General features: G+C 53.7%; 1 long non-coding RNA gene across 2 annotated transcripts in view; it reads left to right on the top strand.

The window, feature by feature from the left end:
• The window catches only part of LOC129520165 (uncharacterized), a 36326-nt gene that overhangs the window by 3254 nt on the left and 9390 nt on the right, over positions 1-23682 (top strand). The window contains exons 2-3 of one of the 2 annotated variants that reach the window (XR_008666497.1): positions 346-503; positions 5199-5258. This is a non-coding gene — a long non-coding RNA (uncharacterized LOC129520165). Of the gene's footprint in view, positions 1-342; positions 504-5198; positions 5259-23682 lie in introns of both variants that reach the window. The other variant, XR_008666496.1, reaches the window with a different exon arrangement.

The following is a 23682-nucleotide window of genomic DNA, read 5'->3' as shown; positions in this document are numbered from 1 at the left end:
CCCATGCTTGGGAATCCCTGGGTGGCTCAGCGGTTTAGCACCGCCTTCAGCCCAGGGCCTGATCCTGGAGACCTGGGATTGAGTCCCATGTTGGGCTCCTTGCATGGAGCCTGCTTCTCCCTCTGCCTGTGTCTCTGCCTCTCTCTCTCTGTCTCTCATGAATAAATAAATAAAGTCTTTAAAAAAAAATAGAATTCCCATGCTTATCTCAGAGGAGGCCAGTAGATCTGAAGTGAATGCCATAGCCCTTCTAGAGCCCCAATCCAGAAAGCCTGTCACATCAAGAGCTGCTTGAATTCCTGCAGTGTGACTGGGTGACTGAGCCCTGACTTCCCTCCCCAGCAGGAAATGACTGACCTGCCTGGCCATGTCGAGTGACATATAATCCATGCCTGTAGCAGGGAACCCCTAAGGGGTGAACATGAGGTTTTAGCCTCTTCCTACACCTGACAGAGAGGAGAATGAACGGTGGACATCATCCCACAGAGCCGTGGCATGCCAAGGTTGGTGAGCTACGTGAGTGGTCTGTGGTTCTTCTGGCTTTCGGGCAGTGGGGGGGGGGATTTAATGACAATAATAAAATTGATCTGGAGTTTGCTTTGCTCTTTATTATCACTGCATGCTGGCAGTTGTGCATGATGTCAGTGGTAGAGCACTCCTCTGTATGGGGTAGGGCCAGTGCCCTCTCCCACCCCTTGCTGTGCTCTGGGGACAGGGCCCCGGGAGGCTGGCAGGTGGCGGTTCTTCAGCTCATGCTTGCTGTCCAGGGCTGGCCCCCCTTCCTGATTGGTTTGGCCCCACACAATGTGGAGATGGGAATGCACTTGGAGAGGTCAAGGGACACAAAGAGGTCAAAGTGACAGTTCTGAAGGCCAAGCATTTCTCTGCTTAGAACTCTTCAGGACTTCCCCTAGTGATGTATGAGGGGGGTGGAGGGTTGAGGCCCTGCAGGTCCTTGCAGACTGAGGCAAGGGCTTTGGATTTTAATACAATCACAGTGGGAAGCTCTTGGAAGGTTCTAGGCAGAGGAGGGCCATGATCTGATTTATGTTTGGGGAGAATGGAATAATTGAGGAGGCTGAATGCAGGAAGGGCTCCAATAGACTTCGGGACAGCATTCTTTTTTTTCCTATCTACAAGGCTTTCCGAACGTCTGCTGTGTGCCAGGCTCTAGGCCAGCCACAGGGGTGGGGGTGTCAGCGCGAGTAAAGCAGAGAGGCCCCAGGGTTCAGAGAGTACACAGCCTGGCAGGGGAGACAGACATTAGTTCAATCCTCATACCAACATCGACAATGCTGACCAGTGCTGGAAAGAGGTTCAAGAGTCCTGGGGCATCAGGGAAGATCAAGAGGGGTTTTAACAGAGATCTCAGGACGCTGTGAGCTAATCAACTAGGTGTGAGAAAAGCAAGGTGGGAAGGTTGTCCAGGGGCCGGAGGCCAGTGGGGACAAGGGAACTTGGGGAAGCTGAGATAGAGCCCATGTGGTTGGGAGTGAATGGACCAGGATGGCCATGTGCTGGCAGGGCCTTGGTGGAGCAGGTCCCTCCTGCCCCCCAGAAGTCACAGCAGACCAACTTTGGGAGCTCCTTCTTTATACTGGGAAGTTATCAAAGTACTTTAAACCAAAGGAAGGGGCCCTGATTGAAGTTGGTTTTCTTTTTCTGATCTTTTTTTTATACACATAATTGACATGTACCATACAACATAACGATTCAATATTTTTATATATTGTGAACTGATCGCCACAGTAAGTCTAGTTAATATTCAGCACCATATTTAATAACAATTTTTTTTAGATGAAAGTCTTTTTTTTTTTTTTAGATTTTATTTATTCATGAGAGACATACAGAGAGAGGTAGAGACATAGCAGAGGAAGAAGCAGGCTCCCTGTGGGAAGCCTGATTCAGGACTCGATCGCAGGACTCTGGAATCACAAACTGAGCTGAAGGCAGATGCTCAGCCACTGAGCCACTCAAACAACTCCCAATTTTTTTTCCTTGTAATGAAAACATGTAAAATCTACTCTCTCAGCATCTTTCAAATATACAATACAGTGTGGTTAACTGTGGTCCCCGTGCTGTACACTGCATCTCCAGGATTTATTTATTTTATGGCTGAGAGCTTATACGTTTAACTCCCCTGTCCCACTTCACCATCCCCCATATAGTCGTGTCTTACATCGTCATGTCAAGGAGAGCAAGGAAGCCAAAGCCAGGGTACCCAGCATGGGCCTGGCTGGGTCTAGCTAACCCACCAGAGTCACTGAAGCAGCAAATGGGGACTCAGACTGCTAGGCTCCAAATGGCACAACCGTGACGGCTGTGGGAAAGGTATGCCCCAGGGTGGTGTGTGGTTAGTCCAATAGGATCCATGGGCACGGCTCCCCATTGGGCACCAGGGTGCGGCCCAGCCCTCTGGCATGAAGGCGCCAAGAAATATGAGTTGTTTCTTCTGCAGGCACAGTGACCGCAGCCTTTGGTCTTGATAAGTAGATTATGTTGATTCATGGACTTGAGCCTCAAGTCACAAAACCACAGTCTGGCTCAGGATATTTCACTGGGGAGTAAAGAGATAGCTGGTCAGGACGTAGCCGTGAATCTTCCTAGTCTTAATCACGGGCAACTCTGTTGAGTTGGCGCTGGGTTTGCCTGGCCTGAGAGACGGTCGTTTTTCTGCTTGGCGTGTTGGGCGTGTGGAGGGCAGCTGGAAGCTGGGCTGGGTGGGGATGTGGAGAAGCTCCCAAGGAGCTCTGAGATATAATTGAGATATATTGAGAGGCGCCTGGGTGGCTCAGTGGTTGAGTGTCTGCCTTTGGCTCAGGGCACGATCCCGGGGTCCTGGGATCGAGTCCCGCATCAGGCTCCCCATAGGGAGCCTGCTTCTTTCTCGGCCTACATCTCTGCTTCTCTCTGTGTGTTTCTCATGAATAAATAAATAAAATCTTTAAAAAATAATTGAGATATAATTCACATACCATGCAACCCACCCATTTGAGCTGTACAATTTAACGTTTTTTAGTATATGGGGTTGTGTGACCATCACCAGAATTTTAGAACATTTTTAGCAGCCCCCCCAAAAAAACCCCAACGCATTAGCAGTCACGCCCCCTTCCCTCCTCTGCCCCAGCCTGTAGCAACCAGTAATCTACCTTCTGTCTGTAAATTTGCTTATTCTGGACATTTCATAAATGGGATCACAGCATATGTGGTTCTTTGTGGCTGGCTTCTTTTACTCAGCATCATGTTGTCAAGGTTCACCCGTGTTGTAGCGTGTATCCATACATCATTTCTTTGTACTGCTGGATAATAGCACGTCGTGTGGATAGGCCACATCTTATGCATTTATCACTGAACTGGCATTGGATTCTTGCCACTTTTTGGCGCAAATGATGCTGCTCTGAACATTTACGTGCACGTTCTCATGTGAACGGAGGCTTTCATTTCTCTTGGGTATCCACCTGGTTATGGAAGAGCTAGGTCACATGGTGACCCTATATTTCACTTTTTGGGGAGAGGCTGGATTGTTTTCCAAAGTAGCTGCACCGCTTTTCATTCCTACCAGAGGCAAGGGAGGGGTTCAGTCTCCACAGCCTTACCAGTACTCTTTAGTGTTGTTTCTTTATTACAGCCAGCCTAGTGGTTGTGAAGTGACATCTCACAGTGGTTCTGATTTGCATTCCCCTAATCATTACATCGAACATCTTTTCATGTGCTTATTGGTCATTTGTATTTTTTTAGAGAAACTTAGATTCCGATCCCTTGCCCATTTATTTAACTGGCTCATTTGTCTTTTTATTATTGAGCTGTGAGGGTCTTTCATATACTCCAGATAAAGTTCCTTATCAGGTATATGGTTTGCCATATGTCAGGTGAGCTGCTATGGTTCCTGGAGACCGTCCTCTGTTGGGTGGATCCCGCTTTTCTTGTCCTGACAGTGGAATTCCAATGAGTACATGTAGAAGGAGTGGCGGGCTTGAGAATCACCATTTGGCAGATGCCCGGGTAGAGACTGTTTCTGGTGAGAATGCTAAATGGACGTTAAAATTGGTGGGCAGGTTGTATATGAGAAATGGGACATTTCCAGTGTTAAAGTAACCTCCCCAGGGCATCCTTACTAAGGAGATAATAACAACTTTACACTGGAGGAACTTGGCACGCAGCATCTCAATCAAACAGTCAAAATTAGTATCAACCATATTGGGACGAGCTGACGTCATGTGCCACCTGCTCTGACGCACTGAGAATGATACAACCCGTCTTCTGTGGCATTTTTACCCAAAATGCATACCCTGGATTAAATGGTAGGAGACATCAGAAAATACCCAGGAGAGGGGCATTCTAGAAAACAAGGGGCCAGTACAGACACAAAGGTATGGAGGTTGCGAAAGACAAAGGTGAGGAACTGTTCCAGATGGAAGGAGACCAGACATTTGTGACTGCTGAAGGCAGGGTGACCCAAGGTTGAATCCCAGACCAGAAAATAAAGACATTAGGGCAACTATCTGAGAAATGCAAATAAGGTGTGTGGGCTAGGTAGTAGTATTTCTTGATTTTATCCTTGTACCGTGTCCTCCGTTGACATTTAGAGATTCTGGATAGAGTAGATGGGGATTCTTTGTGCCATTTTTGCAACTTCTTGGAAAGCCTGAAATTATTTCGAAATAAGAAGTTAACAAGAAGGGCAATAAAATCTTGCTTTCAAAACTCCTTTAGGTTCCTGTTGCCTAAGGGAAGAGGCCCAGTTTTCTAAGCTAGGCTGTCACCAACCTTGCTGGTTTTGCTCCAACCCACCTGGAGGGGATCTGTAGCTCTGGAGCATGCAGGGTGGGTCTGCCTGTTACCCTGAAGACAGTGGGGGTTAGGGGTGGTGGTCCTGGAAGGGTTTTGGCTGGGAAGGGCCATGGGTCAAGTCAATGGCATCTGGACGGGTGGATTCGACTGGACATGGAGAAGCCAGGGGAGGAGAGAATTTGCAAAAGTCCAAAAAAGAGAGAATGAAGACAGAGAGGCTGGATTCCAGAAACATTTGGGAGGTGATGTGGGTAGGGTAGGACTTGGTGATGGGAATATGGCAGTGGGGGAGAACAAACAGGGGAAGCAAGGGTGACTTTAAATCCCTTAGATAACTGGAAGCCCGAGGGTAGAGTCCATCTGGGTGGCTGTCCCGTGCTCATGGTGTTTCATATTCATTTCTACAGATGCTCTGTGCCTGGAAAGCTGACCACTGTGGATTGCAGCACTTGGACTCTAACTTCCAGGTATGTTCAGCCAATGAGAGAGCAGCGGGAGATTACAGGCCAGGCAGAGAGAGGTTGGGGTGTCTCCCCAGTGCCTGCTCTTCCAAGTGTGGCAGTGGCTGCATTCACACCAAAAGGCAGCCATTAGCCACCTCCCCATCTCCCTTGGGCCCCTCTGGTACCCTGCACCCAAGGGCTGCAGGCGATACCCCAAATCCTTCCATTGACTATGCTAGTTCAAGTTGGTTTCCCGTCACGGAGAGCCTAAAGCATATGACTAATGCAGCTGTTCAGCAGGATGGCAGGGTCCTGGTGCAGATGGAGCTGCGTACTGTATGTACTGTCCCCGGGGGCTTGTGTTTTGGAGCTGAAAGTCTCTCTGGGCTGGACGCCGAGATTCAGGAGTCATCTGATGCCGTGGGGACCTGAAAGCTGTTGGAATGGGTGAGCTCTGGAAAGGGACAAAACTTGGTACCAAGAGCCAGTCTTCCTCCAAGGTACACGTTTCCCATGAACACTGGCTTTTGTCGCACGAGATGCTGCAGCAGAGGTTCGCAGCCCTCACGGCACACTAGAATAATTATTATTTGTCTGAGAAAATACTAGTGCCCGGCGCCCCACTGCAGACTAGTTAAATCAGCCTCCTTGGAGGGGGCGTCCAGGCATCAGTATTTCATCAAACCTCCCAGGTGATTCTAACGTGTGGCCAATGTGTAGAGGAATCACCTGACCCTGCTGCTTTTGAAGGGGTGCTGGTTCCAGGCTGGTATTGCAGGGGGTGCTGGGCACAGAGAAGACGCAGAAGGCACATCCTTTCTGCTTGAGGATCCAGAGCAGGTGAGGAGCCTCCCCAGCCTGAAACAGTAATCAGAGAACAATGCAAGGCAGCCTATAATTAACTACTACTCTCCGTGCTCCGGAAGCTCCAAGCACGGGGACACCGAGAGGACTGGAGAACCTCCTAGGAGTCCCAAACGGTGCCCAGTGCCCAGGGCTTACCACACCTTGATTCTGCTGAGCTTGCGGGTGGTCACACTCTTCCTAACTGCAGAGTGCTGGACAGATGTGAGCGCACAGGGCACTGTCGGTGGTCATAGCACTTGACGGCAAAGGTCCTTCATAGGAGTGACCCAGGGATCCACAGCCCTGCCTCCGGCCCACTTTCAGTAGGAAGTGATCACATCCACTGCCACGTCGGTGTAGGAGGCAGATCCAGCCAATTCCGCCTCTTGTCTCTGCTGCAGCGTCAGGGGTCCTGTGGCTTCCAGCGCCTCCAGACTCTAGATGCTGCCCTGGCTCCTGCCCCTACTTACCTTCCTCCCGTCCTTCCTCCCGGGGCTGAGGTTGATTAAACGTGGCCCTTGAAGGGAGATCCCCTTCCAGAGCTCCCAGTCTGCTAGGGAAGGGAGACCCAGCAACCAGTGATTACAGCGCAGCCTGAGCTGTCCATCCTAGAGACATACTGATAAGGATTCTGGTCCAGCTGCCCCCCCCCCCCCCCCGCATGGAGCCCCCTCCAGGCCATATTTTCCATGTCTTTGGTGAAGCCCTATCTGGCTCCCCCACGTGGAGGGAGCTGCCCTTCATCTGTCCTTGCCCATCTGTGTCGTGCTTCCCTCTGCTCAGTATCTCCCCACCTGCTCTGTTGTGGTGAACCTGGACTTGCCCCCCCCCCCGCCCCCGCCGCCTACCCTGGACTCTGTGAGGTCTGCATCTGTACTCCATTCAATTCTGGGTCCTTGGAAGGCAAGAGGTGCCTGGCACTGGGTCTGGTGTGAGGGCAAGTCTGTCCCAAGGGTTGAAAATTCATCGTTTTAAGAACTGGCACCAAATTCTCCTCCGAAGCGCATCCTCCTTGTTTAAGAGAATTGATCAGCCTCTCCAGGGGAGGAAATGGGATTCCGGGGGCTGGACTGTTCTGCTCTGACAGTAGGCAGGATTCGAGGGGCACGAAGGAAAAGAGAGTAGACCAGGGCGGAAAAAGCAGAGAGACATCCAGGGAGAAGGATTTTAATAAGGCTCCTGTAATTACAAAGCAGATCTTTCTGCCTCTCCAACTGTCAGTAAGACTTCTACTCACACGAATGCCTGGTGTGAGTGGGTTTGGGGAATGGAAACGAAGGAAAAAGGCCTCCATGTCCAGGTGGCCAGAGGACTGAGGCATTTTGAGCAAGGAGCTGAGACCATCCAAACTGATGCTCAGCGGAGGTGGCACCCATGGGATGGCGGTCTTGCCCCTGCCACAGATTCTGCAGACATCCTGAGGAAGGAGTTCATGTGCTTCCCATGCACAGGCTGGGGTGGGCTGTGGATCATTCTGGTGCAGCTTTGTGAGTCTCTGGTGACCGCCACCTGGAGGGGCAGAGACTCCCAGTACTTCGACTCCCATGCAGCCCGTGGTGGCCTGGCTGGTGCGGTAGAGAGGCCTGATGGCCTCTGAGTGGCTCCTCGGGAACTTCCCTGCCTGCCCATGTCAGGGGAGGAGGAATATGTCCCAAAGGGATGCACTTGACTTGTACTCAGTGCTGCTCAGGAAACTGCTCTTGCTGCCACGTGCATTGACGTCTGCACGACAAGCGTCTCCGGCAAACAAATGGAGAGGCTTAAATCTCCAAGATACAAATCAATGTGGGATAAAGGGTCCTTGAAGCCAGTCGGTAACTCCAGATTTATTTCCTGGGAAGTATTTTTCCACTGAATTCACTAAGAAACCCACGGTAGATGGAGCAGCAGATACTGACCAGCCTCATACATTCCCCTTGCATGGGTGCAAGCTGAATAGGTGATTGCTGGCCTGGGGTGGGGGGATGGCAGGGATGTTCAGGGAGCGCTGGGCATGCCTACCAAGTCCCAAGGCCATCCTGTAACTGCTTTTCCCTCTCCCGACTTTCACAGAACCCAGAGACTTCTGGCTTCTCCCACCTACTTACTCAGTCACTCAGCAAATGTGAGCATTTATCTCTTGGATGTCCCGAGTGGACCAGATATGACCCTTGCCCTCGGGGGGGGGGGCATCGTCACCCAGTAGGGACGCAGACAGGTGTGGCAATGGGCAGTTACCATCTGGTGTGGCCCCTGGGGGGCTCTGGGAGCACCAAAGAAGCACCTAACCCAGAAGGGTGGGGCTGGAAGCTTCCAGAAAAAGATAACAAGAAGCTGAGTCTTAAAGGATGACAAGGAGTTAACAGAAGTGGTTGGGGGGTGTGGATAGGCAGAGGCAGGAGCAGGGCAAAGGCCCAGAGGGGAGAGCCAGGCCTCATAGCCATGGAACAGGCCTTAAGATCCAAAGCAGCCTCTGCTCAGACTGTCTGAGAAAGACTGAATGTACCAGAGCCAGGAGTAGGGACCCAAATCCCACAGCAGAACTGCTGATCCCCCCTGGAGTCTGCCCCCCACCCCGGGTCATGTCCCTGCCCCTTGCTAGCCAGAGTGAATTCTGTACAGCACCTGCCTCCTGGGCCACTCCTGGCCCGTCCCAAGTCTGCTGATGTGTCACTGATGGAGCTCAGGTCACATGATTAATTCGTTGCTGCGAGGGCGGCTGATGGGGGCCAGCTGGCTTTTGTGGGAGAAGAGGGAAGATGCAGAGTCATAAGGGGGGGATCTCCCTGGATGGGGGAGGAGGGTCCAGAGGCGCTGGGCAGGGAAAGGAATGGTGTGCGGGTGCTCTTCGAAGCAGGGGTGGGGGGCTGTGCTTGGTGAGGGGCTCCTCTGCCCTGTGCTAACAGAGCACTCTGGCAAGAGCACCCCAAGGCTGGCCACGGGCCTCACTACTTCCTCTTATTTATCCTTTTGCTCATTCATTCAGCCCATGACAGTTCTCGTGTTCTGGGGGGCCCTATGCCGTGTGTTAGGGCCCCTGGGCTGAGTCATTTCCGGTGGTGCATGTGTCCCACCCCCTAGCCCAGGAGCTCACTGTCTGGTGGAGGAGACCAAGGTGGTAGGCCTGAGCCTCTGATGCCGGGCAGAGTGACGCCCGTGTCAGATGCGATCCGGGTAGCGGCCACCTTTATTGTGCGGTGACTTTGTGGAGGGTGGAATTTGCAGTGGGCACAGAGCACCCATAGTCTTGGATGTGTTCGACTGATGGGCTTCGGGAGCATGAAACTCCAGGCTGGGGCCTGGAAGGGGGAGCACAGTATGTACGGGGACCAGTCTGGAAGCTTAATAGGTCCTGGTGGACAGGAAACAGGTGGCTTGCTACATGTCAGCCACTCTCAGTAAGGAGGAGTTGAGACTTTATGGCCAAAGCAAAGAGCATGCAGTGATGAAATGGGATAGGGCCTCAGGTTGAGGCTGAAGAGCCGCTTGGCCATCTGGGCAACGGGATGGGGGCACATCGCAGAATCTGGGTGGGCCATGGGTGGGATTCAGGGGAGGTGGATTTTGGCAGGATTCCCTTACTGCATTAGGGGCTGGATGGTGAGGCTGGGCCCACACCCACCCCAGGCCTCTACCACCAGCCCTGGGAACCAAGTGGGCTCTGTAGCAATACTTGTGACCCAAGGTGGGGAATGTGGGGTCTGGGTCCTGGCACTGTGTCTTCCAGGTGTTTGAAGTTCCACTTCAAAGAGTGACATGGGATGAGGCAAGAGAGAGCCTTCTGTAAACTGTGAAGGGCTGTGTTCAACTATGAAGGGTTCCTGGGCTCCAGGCCTGGGCCTGTGTGGTGTGACTGGGCCCAGTGGCCCTCCCAGGTCATAGGGTCCCCCCAAACCATGAGAGAGATGATTCAGGAGGGAGACAGGGTCAGCCAAGGCTGATACTGTATTTTATAAACTACCACTGTCAGCCAACCACGGTGCTTTCCACGGGAGCAGGAGAAGCCTGGTTCAGGCTGGATGTCCTCATTAACAGATGTGAAGGAGTCAGTGCTGGGGAGGTGCTGGGGAGAACACCCAGGTCAGGAGGCCTTTAGGTCAAGGGGCCACATTTTCCTCTTTTGGGGACAGTTCTGAGAGAGAAGGAGCCTGGGTGCTGACTCAGTTACAGTGACCTCAAGAGGTCCATCCTGGAAAGCCCTGGCTGCCCCTTAGATGAGCATAGCGGTTCCCCTTCACGTTTCCCTCCTGTCTGGAGGGGGTGGGGGGTCACCTTGTTTTGTGATCCTTCTCCCTCCAGGGACTAACCCAAGAGGATGGAGGAAAGGCATCCAGAACAGTGCTGCTCTGGATGCCAGGGTGGCTTCCAGGTACCTTTGTAAAGGGAGCACCTGTCTGCTCAAGGCACAAAGCCACCTGGCACCGTGTGTCCCTCCTTCAAGAGTCTGAAGATTTGCTCTGTGGCTTTGCACGTGGGGTGGCAGGCAAACCAGGGAAGGAGGAGCCTAGGACAAAAGGCCCTGAGGGAAGCCAGGTCTCCCCAAGGCTTAGGAACCCTAGCTTTGCTCCAGAGCAGGTGACCCCAGGCCCACATCACTGCGCTGGCCACATGAGAGGTTCCAGACACCAGAGGCCACAGGCTGTGTGTCCCAGAGGACTAGGAGAAGCCCTGCACAAAGCTCTGAGAGTGTTTACCACCTTGTGTGAGAACTTCTAAGCTCTTCTCTAAACACACTTTATCTCCATCCCAGCCTAGGGGGCCCCTGTGGCCCTGTCCCTGCCTCTAGGAACACTTCCCTCCTTGGGGCAGGGCAATGAGTCCTGAGGTTGTCTTGCTGTCTCTCCAGGGGGTGTTCCACCTCCATCAGCCTTTCTTTTTCTTTCTCTTTCTCTTTGTTGTCATGGTGACAGCTGTTGACCTGCCTTGGTGGCCCAGGCAGCGTGTGTACCAGAAATCACAAATTCCACGGAGGAAGTGTGCAGGGTCACGAGGGAAGGGAGGGTGTGCGGGCACTCTATCCAGGGCCACCGCGAGCGTTCGGGAGAACCCTCCACCACCCACCCTGCACACCCTCTGCTCCTGTGTGGGGAAGCAGGTGCACAGGGCCTGGGGGACCTGCCTCTTGTTTTTTCTTTCTGCAAGGGGTGCCATGATTTGTTTCCTCTTACCCCTTCCAAGCTTTGGGGTTCTCATCTAGAAGATGGCAGCTTCTCTCTGGAGAAGGACCCACGTCGTAGAACTTAATTATTCCTGCTCACGCTTTGTTCGTTGTCTCCTGAGCCTGGAATAAAATATTTGCCATGGCTTTTTATTGAAATAGCTACAACTGGGCAGCCCTGGTGGCTCAGTGGTTTAGCGCTGCCTTCAGCGCAGGGTGTGATCCTGGAGACCTGGGATCGAGTCCCATGTCGGGCTCCCTGCATGGAGCCTGCTTCTCCCTCTGCCTGTGCCTCTCTCTGCCTGTGTCTCTGCCTCTCTCTCTCTCTCTCTCTGTTTCTCGAATAAATAAATAAAATCTTAAAAAAAAAAGAAATAGCTACAACTATGGACTTCCACCTAACTGCCCCTCCATGAGACGTGTGTATCTTCCTCCATGGTAGGGTGACCTGGTGACGAACAGGCATGACATCTGCAGCGGAACCCCTGGGCATCAGCAGCTCTGTGACTTCGGAGATACTACTTCAGCACTGGGGCCTGTTTCTCCTCTGTCTGGCAGGGCTGATGTCACTCACCTGGCGGGGGGAGGAGAGCGGGGTGATGAGAGGAACCCTGTGCCCGGAGTCTCTGGCTCACATCCGGGTGAGTCTTCCTGGCTTGTGATGGAAGGACGTCGGTCCTCACATCTTCCTTCTCCAGGAGCCGTCATGGCAGGATGTGGCCCCCAGCCCTGCTGCACCTGCGGGAGCCCTGGGGCCCCTTCCCCAGGGAGGTGGAGGCAGGCTTCTCTCAGCCCCTCAAGAGAGCAGCAGCCATTCCTGCGAGTCAGAGGAGTTGAGAGAAACCGTGGAACCGAAATAGCTCTTTTCCATAAACAAAGCTGCTTTTCGTTGGGGGAAATGTAAACAGGCAGATGCACGAGGAGCTGGTGCCATCCGGCAGCGCAGCGGGGGAGGCGACGGCGGGAGGCCGGCCTGGGCCTGGTCTCGGGGCCCTCACCGAGCGAGCGGGACGCCAGAGCCCACGCAGCACGGGGCCTGGCCGCCCTCCTCGGGCTCCTGCGGCACCGGCCGCCCTGTGGGCCCATTCCCACGGGCTGGGGCGTCCCCCGGGCCGGTGCAGCGCCTAGCGTGGGGGTGGGGGAGGGGCGGGGGCGCAGGGCCCAGGGCCTGGCCTGCCCTGGCGTGGCGCAGGCAGGAGGGCACGTGGCCGTCCTGCACGGCCCGTCCCAGCCCTGCTGCGGAACCTGTCCCCCTTCCCTGCTCCTCATCCTGGGCTCCCAGTGCGTTCAGCTCGCTTCGTATCTGGCCATCCCGGCGTGTGAATCGGTGAATCAGCCTCAGATGCCAGCAGTGTGCGTTACCCTGGGAGGGACATGTCAATGCAAGAGGGCTTCCTGGTGAGGCGTCGTGGGGCAGGGAGAGGGAGAGGAGAGCAAGGGTGGGGTGAGAGTGTGTCCCAGCTGGTCTGCCTCCACTCCGGGCACCGGGGCTGCTGCCTCGGGGGTGTGGAGCCCCCACAGAGACCCCTTGGCTGGGCTCCAGCAAGTCCTGACGGCTTCGGGGGAATGGGTCCCTTTCTGGGTTTGCAGCTGTGACTTTACCGAGACCACAGACCTGCTTTGGGCGAGGCGCCGGTGGTCCAGCCTCAGAACTACTGAGCTGCCCCAGGAAGATGCTCTGTCAAAGAACCACAGAGAGTTCTAGAGCCAGATGGAACCTTGACCATCATGCTGAAAACACCATGCAGTACCTCCCCTGCACCTGTCCTGGGCTGTGTGTGAGACATGGGATTATATCCCGTCTACAGGTGGGAAGATGTGGCCTGGGGCAGTGAGGGACCCGGCTCCAAGAGGTAGAGCTAGAAGCCCACCCCGATGGCTGGCTGGCCTCAGGGTTGGTTCTCCATTATGCCATGTGCCTGTCTCTTCTCCGGAGAAACTGAGGCCACTGCTTCCTTTTTTGCAAGAATGGAAACAGAAGCCCCAGGATGGTAAATAACTTCCCCAAGATGATGGAGCAAGAGGAGGGGTGGAGCTGGGACTGCCGACGTGCCTGCCAAGCCCAAGGCCAGGCTTCTGCTATTCACGGCTGCTTGCTTCGTTCTGGGGCAAGGGCAGTCTGAGACCTGGGAGGCCAGGCAGTCACCTGGGAGGAAGCGGGGCTGGGGTGCTGGGGAGGCAGTGGTTGGGTGGCTTCCGCCTGCCCGGGGAGCAGAGCATGGCTGCCACTGGCCCTGCCCTATGGGCACAGTGTGTCCCTTCATCTGTAAATGGGATGATGATGGTACCTGCCTGCCTGCCATGGTGGACAGGTGTGAGCACCGAGTGAGACTCAGGCCCCAGTCAGAGGAAACTGTCTCCCTGCCCAGCCTTTGTATGTCTGAGGCTGGTGACAAAGGGCACTTGGAAAACAGCCTCTGGCAGAGGGGATGTGACAGCCTTGCGGACAGGTCCCTGCCCCAGGAAGGGCATTGAATGCCCGGTTGAGCCCTGGCAGCTGCACTTACTATAAAGTAGTTGGGGGGGACTGGGATAGAGGCTTGGGGCCTGCAGGAAGGGGATGGGACTTGCCTGCAGCCTCGGCAGGTGGTGGGGGTGGGGAACCTGCAGGGGCACCCAGGAGGGAGGTATGGCCTGGAGCTGGGGAGCGCGTGGGCAGAACCGTGGAGGGACAGGTATGGGCCCTGTCGAGGAGTCTGTGGGTGCTGGCCAACCCTCTAGGGGACCCGAATGAAGGCCCTGAGAGACCATGGGGCAGGGTGGGGGCGGGGAGGGGGAAGAGGAGGTGGGCCAGGAGGTGGGGTCAGTGGGGAGAAGCCTCTCTGGGCAGGTAGGAGCTTTAATCCAGGAGGCGGAGCCAAGAACCACATAAAACCATTTTCTTGATTCATCTCCAACTGACTCCAGAAGGTTCGATGAGAGCAGAGGATGAGTCCCTGCTGGTGGAGGGATGTGGGACCCGCTGGGGGTCTGTAGGGGCCGACTCCCACCAAGACCCCAAAGTCTCCTGTGAACCGCCCCCACCCCTGTGGCCTGTCCCTGTTCTCCCCGCATGGAACCCAATCCTGCGATGGCATCTGCTTGCAAATATCCTTGGGCTCACGCTTCCAGTGGCTCATTCTGGCCATCGTCCCCATCTGGCCACAGTCCAGCTTCTCGGTCACGCTCGGTACCTCCTGCCTTCCTGTACCCTCCCCTGGAACTCTCTACTCACTTCTTGCAGCCAGATGGAACCTAGAAAAAGAGCGCAAAGCTGCGTGGTGCGCTTAGGACTCCCACAGTCAAAGACCTTCTGTGGCTCCCCAGTGTCCACTCAAGGGAATCCATGTTCCTGGGGCTCCACGGCCTCAGGCCCCAGCCTTGACCAGGTCTGCGTGTTCCCCACGTGGCCTATGGCCTGTTGTCCCAAACCTAGGCTCCTACTCTTAGACCCCACACTCCTCCCTGAGCACTCGCCAGATCCCCAGCCGGGACCCTCCTTCCCAGGACTCTTTGCAGATGTGTGTTGGGGGTCATGGTCATGGGGGGGAGGGGAAGGTCAGGGGGAGGGGAGGGTTGGTTCTCAGCCTGGACATAGCTCGGCCTGGCCCTAGTTGGCTTTGGGAGTCCCTGATCACGCATCCTTTTGGCTTTGCCAACTCGGGACTGTGACTCAGGCTTGCTCCATACAGCTGGCGGCAGGGACCTCAGTACTGTTTCCAGCCACAGCAGTCCCCATACGGGTGGCCACCGCCTCCCTGCTGTGGCTGGCCCTAGGCTACCTTCAACTCTCCACTTAGCCTCTAACAGGATGGTTGTGGTTCCAACGAAATCTTGGATGGGGGCTGAGCTGGATCAAGGATTCCCAGTACAAGTCCTGACTACTCTCTGCTGAAGAGAGGCTGGCGGGTCCCTGAAGCCTCCCCCACGGTCCTTTGGAGAAGCCACCATGACGGGAGGGTGGCCGTCCAGGGGTGTTGAGCTGTACCTCTGAGGACCCACCCGCTTACCAACCCCCAGGGTAGTGGGAACATGGTCGGGGCCATGATTCACCATTGCTGCTTCCATGAGGTCATCTGTGGCCTCCTTCCCGCACGGGGCCGGGCTCGGTGGGGGCCAGCCCAGTGGGATGGGGCAGCTGATCCTCCCCTCTCCCTCTCCCTGGCATGCAGGAGGGGAAGGCAGGAAGGCGGGCAATCTATCTCTGCTACCATCTAATTACCCCGAGAGGTAATTGCTCTGGGTTTTCTCTGACACCTTGAGATTTCTCTCCAGGGCCTTCCACGGTGGAGCCAAAATAACCCTAAGGAGGCTGCAGGCCCCAAGACAGTGCCTATTGCTAAACCCCAACAACTCCTCGTCAGCCCCGCCGCGACGTGCCTGAGCTTTGAGACAGCGTGAGTTTATGACAGGTCCCATTATGTCTCTTGCACAAGCACCGAGTGTTGAAATACCCAACGGATGATGACAGTGTTGAAATAACCTGTCGTCTCAGCACTTTCTCCGTCATTAGCCAGATGTTCCAGCCCTCAGAAGCGTTTGCAGCCTTTGCAGGGAGGGAAGGGGCCGGGATGGAGGCTGCTGGGGCCTGGGTGGGAGGACGGGGCTGGGGGCCTGGAGTCCCTGGGAGAGCAGGGCAGGGGCTGGTTCAGCCTTGGAGGAATGTGGGACCGGGCAGAGGGGCAGACATGGGGGGCCTCCTGCAGGAGGAGGAGAGGCTGGCCTCCACTGTCCCAGAGCCACAGAGCCGGGCTTATGGGTGCTACTTTTCTCTGAGTGCAGCTCAGAGAGGGCGAAGTGCTGTCCCGAGCGAGACACCCCCGCTCCCCGCCAGGAAAAGAGGAAGCCGCGTCTTGAATCCAGCTAGTGCCCCCATCATGCCCTCTCCCGCCCCCAGCCCTACAGTGGCCTTTGGGAAGCTGCACTTTAGGCAGAGGGGGAGCTAACAGCGGGGCAAGCTGGCCAGGCCTGGCACCCACTGATTGATGATCACCTGCTGGAGAGGTTTCCAGAATCAGGCTCCCTGCCTGGGTTTGGATCCCAGCTCCGTTCCTGCCACCTCTCTGAGCTTTGGGGATCTTCGTCCAGTAGATCCACCCATGTTTGTTTTATATGTATCTGCATGTTGCACACCTGGAGGAACGCACTTTCTGCTTTTTTCTGTCAAATAATGTAAGATCCCTTGATAAGCATAAGGCCTTGTCACTGGGGGTGTCCAAGCCTGGGGAGGGACAGCCACCAACCATGGAGGGGACTGCAGCATTAGTGGGTGGTGGACGAAAGGCTGAACAACAACATCTGTTGTTGATTTTCGGAATTAAGTGGAGGAGTTTGCAGCTAATAACTGAGCCCCAAAGGGGCTATGGCTGCCAAGAGGGTACAAATCGGAGGTGACAGTTTCTATCCTCAGTGCCTTCCTGTTTCTCCCGCTTTTGAAGCCTATTGTGTATCCCCATGCACTCTCTCCCTTTCAGGAAAGGACTGGCTATCAGTCATTGACACCTTAGTGAGAACAGCTTCCTGGGAGCCTGGCCTCTCCTGGACACACTGGGCAGAAAAGTGTTGCCATCTTTAGACTGTGTGGCCCCAGCCCAGGTTGGGCTGTCATCCTGTCCCTATTCCTCAAGAGCACCAGGGCAGCCTTCTGCCAACACCTCCCCTCATCCTCCTGGCTCAGAGGGAGGAGGTGGGCCCCCAATCAGGGACCAAGCCTGGGGCAGGGGTACAGTCGGTCCTGGGTATCACTTGCTGTGTGATGTTGAGCGAATGCCTTCACCCCTCTGAGCTCCAGTTTTCCCATCAACATTAGGGATGCTGAGAACATGTGGCTTCCAAGGTTAGTGTGGGATGTGATATATTAAGGCATGTGGGTGCCTCTGTAGGAGGGGACTTCATGACCAGGATGGCTCTGGCTGGAGGGACAGTAGGGCTCAAACAGGAGGCTGAATGTGGAAGGGCGACATGGCTCTGCTGCCCAGCAAGGGGCTGCTTATCCCCAACCTCGGCTCAACACAAGGGCCTGTTTCAGTGGGTTGGCATCTCGTCTCCACTGTTGTTATCTCCCTGGGTCCAGGCCACCATCATCTCTCTCCTGGACAGAGGCAGCCTCCTGACAAGTCATTCTCCACCTGGCAGCCAGAGTGATCTTTTTGCTTTCCAGAGGTCTTCTAAAATCCTACGCCAGGGGCATCTTGGTGGCTCATTAGGTTAAGCGACTGCCTTTGGCTCAGGTGGTGATCCCAGGGTCCCAGAATCAAGCCCTGCTTTGGGCTCCTGGCTCTTCAGGGAGCCTGCTTCTCCCTCTTCCTCTGCCCCTCCTTTTGCTCGTGTTCTCCCCCTCTCTCAAATAAAATTAAAATAAAATAAAATAAAATAAAAATCTTAAACCAGATTGAAGATCATCCTCCCACCTGACCAACCCTGCCCAAACCCTTCCTGAAATCTTTTCATTGAGTCAAAAATGAAATCCTGACTCCTCGTTGTGATCTTTCTCCAATGCTCCCTCCTTCACTCGGGCTGCTTTGGGTCTCTGGCACCGGCTGTTCTCTTTGTAGCAAGTGCTCCTCCACCCCATCATCTCTTCTGCTGGCGCCATCCTTCCCATTCTCCCAGATTAAATGTCACCTCCCCCGGTATGCCTTCTTGAACTACTACATCCAAAGGAGCTCCCACTCCTCCATTTACTCTCTATCGTATCCACGGATTTCCTTTAGAGTCCTTATCATGTGTAATAATCTGTTTGTCTTACCCACTGTTTGTCTCCCCTACAAGAACATAAGGATCTCGTCTCTCTTGCCTATCACTGCATCCTTGCTGTGTCTTGCACACAGTAGGTACTCAATAATAGCTGTTGAATGCACAAAGGTGTCAATTGATGAACTAACGCATTTATGTGAGCAGACGATGATTTATTGAAGGCCTGCTATGGGCCAAGTGATTACAGCAGTGTCCCCTCCCCCTCGGGGCTGTCAATGGCATCCTGGAGACTCGGAAAGACTATTCCCGCCTGGGCTCCTCCTCTGGAGATGCTGATCCAGCTGGCCTGAGGAGGGGGCTGAGGATCCTCGAAGCAAATCAGATGTGTTTCCAAGTTTAAGAACCACGGATATAATCCTGTAACAAACAAACAAAACAAAACAAAACACACCAAAAAAACAACAAAACGGTTTATTTTAAGCTAATTTCAGACTTCCGGAAAATTTGCAAAAACGGTTGCAGAATTCCTCTGTATCTCTCGCCCAGCTTCCCCTATAAAGTCAGCATCTTCTATAACTGCAGTACGATGCCCCGAAGAGGGAAATTAACGTTGCCACAATCCTAAGGAAGTGAACTGCGGGTCATGCCCAGTGTCACCTGATCGTCCTAATACCCCATTGCGGGTCCAGGACCCTAGCCAGGACCCCACGTTGACTTCAGCCAGTCATTTCTCCTCCGCGCGTTGGCAGTTCCTTTATAAGTTGTCTTCACCTTTATAACCTGGACACTTCGGGAGAGTCCCGATCGGGTGTTATGCTGAAGCTCCTCCATCTGGGTTCATCCCGAATTTTCTCGTGATCGGGATGACGTTATGCATCTTAGCGCCGAAGGCACAGGCACAGCGGCGTGTCCTCGGTGCGTAGTGGCTCGACGCCTTGGTACGTTAGCCTGGATCGCTTGGTTGTGGTGTGCGGGCTGCGTGTGTCTCCCTGTAAAATTACCGTCCTCCTCCTCCTCTCATTAGCAAATAAATATCCGAGGAGTGGTCCTTCGAGACGAGGCATCTTTTGTTTCTCTTCGGACCGTTGTCCTTTCCTCTCAGCATCCACTGGCGGATCCACGGGCAGCAGCGATCACAGGTTGTTTGGCCAAGGGCTCCTTCTGCAGGTTCCACTGGCACTCCAGTGCATGGAAGGGCTGTCCCTTGTCCCCATGCCTTTATTTTTCTCAGTGTGGATGAATCCCTCTTTTTCTCCCCATGGAATCTTGCCACCTTGGGGACTAGGCGTCCCCACTGAGGTTTAGGAGCAAGGAACCGTGGTCAGGCGTCTCTAAATTACTCACCTGAGTTCTCACGGCCAGTAAGTGGCTGAGGTGGGAGGGAAAGTTACCCCAGATTCAAGCCCCGTCTATCTTTTTGCCTGGATCACCGCCCTGGCCTCAGAACTGCCTCTGCTTCCACCCTTGGCCTTGTAATTCACATTTGTCCCTGCCCTCTGACTCCAGAGCACCAGAATACTGCAAATCCTTCGCCGTCGCTAGGCTCTTCGCGTCCTCTAGATTGAGCTCAAACCTCAAACTCCTCAGTTTCAAACTCCTCAGGATTGAAAAGGCCCTTTTAGATGTCACCACAGACACTTCCCCCAGCCTTGTCTCCCCCCATCCTTCCTTTTAGGCGACAGCAGTGTTTTGCCTCAGGACCTTTGCACATGTAGTTTTCCTGCCTGAGACACTGTGCTCCCCTTCTGGCTCACCCCAGCTCTTCCTCTGGGGCACAGAATCAGGCATGCATCACCCTAGAGATGCCTTCTGAGCCCTCATGCCTGTCTGGGGCCTGCTTGGGTGGGAGGGTACCCCTCGGGCTTCCCTTGGTAGTGGTGCTTGTCACCTGTCTTGTCTCCTTGGTTACTGCTCTGGGTCTCCTCTCTGGCTGGACTGTGAGCCCCTTGAGGGCAGGGATCGGGTCTCTGGATCCCCAATTTTGGTTAATATTTATGGAATCGATGAAAGATGAACTCTAAAGCCCATGCTCTTTCTGCAGCCCTGTGTATCTACTGTGTACAAGGCATGTGCCAGATTGACAGGAAGTTGGAGGGAGAGGAAGGATGTCTGTAAAACTGACCTGGAGGAGGGCCCCTGGAGGACTCCACATTGATGGAATGTCTACTGCCAGCTGAGTTATCTGTGCTGCTCTCAGCAGTACCATTCTGTAGAAAAGGAGATGCAGGCTCAGAGAGGTGAAGCTACTTGTCTGAGGTCACACAGCTGGTTGGTACCAGAACCAAGATTTGAATGCAGACCTGCAGGATGCCAGAACATATGTGAAGCCACTACCCGACGCAGCCTCCTTACACCTACTGTGTCCAGAGCCAGAGCTTCCTTTGGGTCCCAGATCCAGTGGTTTTGTGTGGCTTTTCCATATGTCAGTATTAGCCCTCCAGACCCTGCCTCCTTGGGTGTTTCTGTTACAGTTAAAAGAGCAATAAAACACTACATAATTGGAAGACAAAGGCGACTGCCTGGCCAGCCCGCCCTAAGGAGCGGAGTGCCGGTAACTTGGGTGTGATCCTACCTGTGATTCATGCAGAGAAATTACAGCCTTCCGTGTACAGGTGTGTACAAGCCGCCGGGTGGGGTGCAAGCAAACATGGCATTTAGTGGGGCAGTAAAACCCAGACCTGTGGTGGGGGAAACACAGGTAGACGGCCTCCTGCTCTGCCTCCTGCTCTGCCTCTGTCTCCTTCCCCCAGGGAGACACTGTTGATGCACAGCCCTTTAAAGTTTGCAGAGCGCTCTCACTGGCATGTTCCTCTGGACAGAGCCTCACCCATGCTGGGGCCTGATGGTGAGGGGCTGTGCCCTCTGGCTCAGGGGCCCAGTGTGCCAGGGCTAAGGAGAGGGTCATGGGATGATGTGCCATCAGGATCAAGGGTCCCAGTCCTGGACAGGTTGTGGCTCAAGGTGTGTCTGAAGGAGTGTCCCACCCTCTCGATGAATCCAGGAAGGCTTCCTGAAGGAGGTGGGGTGTGGAGAGCCATCTAGGAATCCCTTCTTCCCATCTACCCCTTGTCTGTGACTGGAAGGAGGCTATTTTGAAAGGGAGGAGAGGAGCATCCACCAGGTCCCCACTGAGCCTTAGAGCCTTGGCCACTAGGCTCAGAAACTGGCTCCTGTGGGCTTGTTTGAGGCTTGTTTGAGCCTCTCTCCCCAAATTGGAGAATCCTCCTTAGCAGAAAGCAGCCTGCACAGAAGCCAGGAGCCAGTGCTAAGCCAATCCCAGGGAGCTTGGACATTGGGCATGTGGGGTTGTGAGGGGTTGTGTGTGCTTGGGCACAGAAGAGGTCCCTCCTTGAACTAGAGCCTCCCCCAGGGCTCCGGCCACAGGTCCCCTTGCCCTGCACAGGTGTTTGTTGATGTCCAGCTCTGGTCACAGGGCTGTGGGCTTTCTTGTCCACAAGTGCCTCCTTGCCTGGAACCCTTTGTTGGCTCCCCGCTGCCTGCAACCCCTTCTCCCCAAATGGAGGGGGGCAGAGTCCTGTGGATCTAGGACTTGGTATCTCGGGATAAACAGACCACCAGACAAATACCTGATAAACACCAACGTGTACTTACCTGGCAAGTTTTTTATTCCTAGAAATGCAAGTCGCATTTCCACCCATGTGCCAACACCCCAAGGCCCTGCTCCCTAGAGAAGCACTTAGTTTCTTGTGTATCCTTCCAGTATTTCTTTACGTAAATATATAAAGTGGTACATATATGCATACCTATGTGCTGTTTGAGTCCTTGAACCTTACCTAATAATGTATATAGGAGCCTTCTGCGTGCAGAAAGCTGCCCCTTGGCCTCCGTCCTCCTCCTCCACCTCTGCCTCGTGTGACAGCTGCGTAGGGTACCGTGTGGCTCTACCATGCTTTAATTCCCTACTCCTTTCACATAGACCCTTGGTCGTTGCCAGATTTTTGCTATTACACACAGCTGTGACGAATGCACATGTATGTACATCGTTTCTCACGTGTTTAACATGTCTGTAAATTCCCAGCAGTGGGATGGTCGGGTCACAGGGGTCAATGCATCTGTAACTGTGATAAGAATGCCTAAATCATCTTTCATCGGCGTTGTATCATTTTGCATTCCCACCAGCGACGTAGGAGAGTGCCTGTTTCCCAACACAACAGCCTTACCAAGAGGCTGTGTCGTCAGACTTTTGGATTTTTGCCTATCTGATTGGTAAGAAACGGGATCCTTGTTCCAGTTTTACTTCGGATTTCTCTTCATAGGAATGAAGTGGGCTCTCTTTGCATAGGTTTAAGGGCTGCTTGTATTTCTTCTCCGATTATTAGTAATGTAATTTATTGTATTTTCTGGCTTTTCAGTGTCAAGTCATTGTTGGAAGAGTTTCTGCATGCCGTGGTTCTAAAGGGAGTCACTCATATTTTCCTCTGTCTTAGGGTTTCAGTTTCTCTTTTTCTTTTTTGAGATTTTATTTATTTATTTGGAGGGGAGAGAGATTGAGAGACAGAGAGAGAGAATTAGCAGGGGGAGGGGGAGAGGGAGAGGGAGAAGCAGACTCCCCACTGAGCAGGGAGCCCCACACAGGCCTCTATCCCAGGACCTGAGATCATGACCTGAATTGAACCTAAACTGAAGTCAGACACTTAACCCACTTAACCCAAGCCCCCCTTAGGGTTTCAGTTTTTACATCTAAATCTTGGATCCCTTTGGAGTTTGTCCTGGTGGTTTTCTGGTGAAGCATAGATACAGCTCAGTTGGTCTCCTGGTTGTGCCAACACCATTTATTGAAACTCACACCTCTGCCTCCCAGATATAAGAGGCCAACTTCATCCTACATTACTAGTTCCAAGGATGGGGGATGTATTTCTAGGCTTTCTTTCTGTCCCATTGACTTATCTATTCATAAATGTGGTAATTTGAAAATGTGTTTTTCTATTAAAACCAAGGCTATACTATGGAGCAAAATGCAAAATTTGCATGTCTTTTCAAGATAAAACTTGAAAGTTTCAAAGTGATTCTGAGCTTGCCCCCAACCCTCTTCTCTCTGCAACTGACCCACTTTCTGCTGCACACAACTGACCCAGCTCAGAGAGTCAGCCATTCTCTGCCATTAGGAGAACTGCAGTCTGAGTGCCGTAATAGCTATAAGCTGAGTTGTCACCTCTTCCAGGGAGTCTTCCTGGCCATCTCCTTGCCCCTAGGCAGAGTTAGCAACTTGCTCAGCTGCACCTGAGCGCCCATTAGAGCTCTAATCACCTGTTTACTCGTCTCAGCCTCGAGTCCTTCTGGTTGTGAATCAGTCAACATGTTTCTTACTCATTTATAGGGCAATAACCTGCTGCAGCCCAAGTGCCACGTGCAGTGTTTCATTCTTGCAAAGTGTCAATCAGTCCATGGGCATTTTCTGGTTCTTTCTAGGGGCTCAGTGCTGGATCTCTCTCCTCCTCCCATCGTCCCCACCCCTCAGCCTTGCTGCCCCCTTCCCACAGGCTCCCTGCAGACCCTCAGCTGTGCTTCTTCATCTTTAGGAGTGGGCTCTGCAGAGTGGCTGAGGGCTCAGACCCCCACTTGTCTCGGACCCTTGTCCGGGAGAGCTGAAAGGCCACCATCATTCCTTCCTGGACACCTTGTTCCAGCTCACCAGACCTGCCAGCGTTTCCATGGGCCTGGCTGGCACATCCCTGCCCCCAATGCCAGATCCTGGCAGTTTCATGTGCACCAAGTCTCAAAGTGCTGAGCCACAGGGATCCAGGTGTGTGTGGGGCTCTCATCTTTTTG

This window comes from Nyctereutes procyonoides, unplaced genomic scaffold, assembly GCF_905146905.1.
Source record: "Nyctereutes procyonoides isolate TBG_1078 unplaced genomic scaffold, NYPRO_anot_genome, whole genome shotgun sequence".
NCBI lineage: Eukaryota > Metazoa > Chordata > Mammalia > Carnivora > Canidae > Nyctereutes > Nyctereutes procyonoides.
The sequence above is the reverse complement of the archived record's forward strand: the minus strand, read 5'-3'. Positions and strand labels throughout refer to the sequence as shown.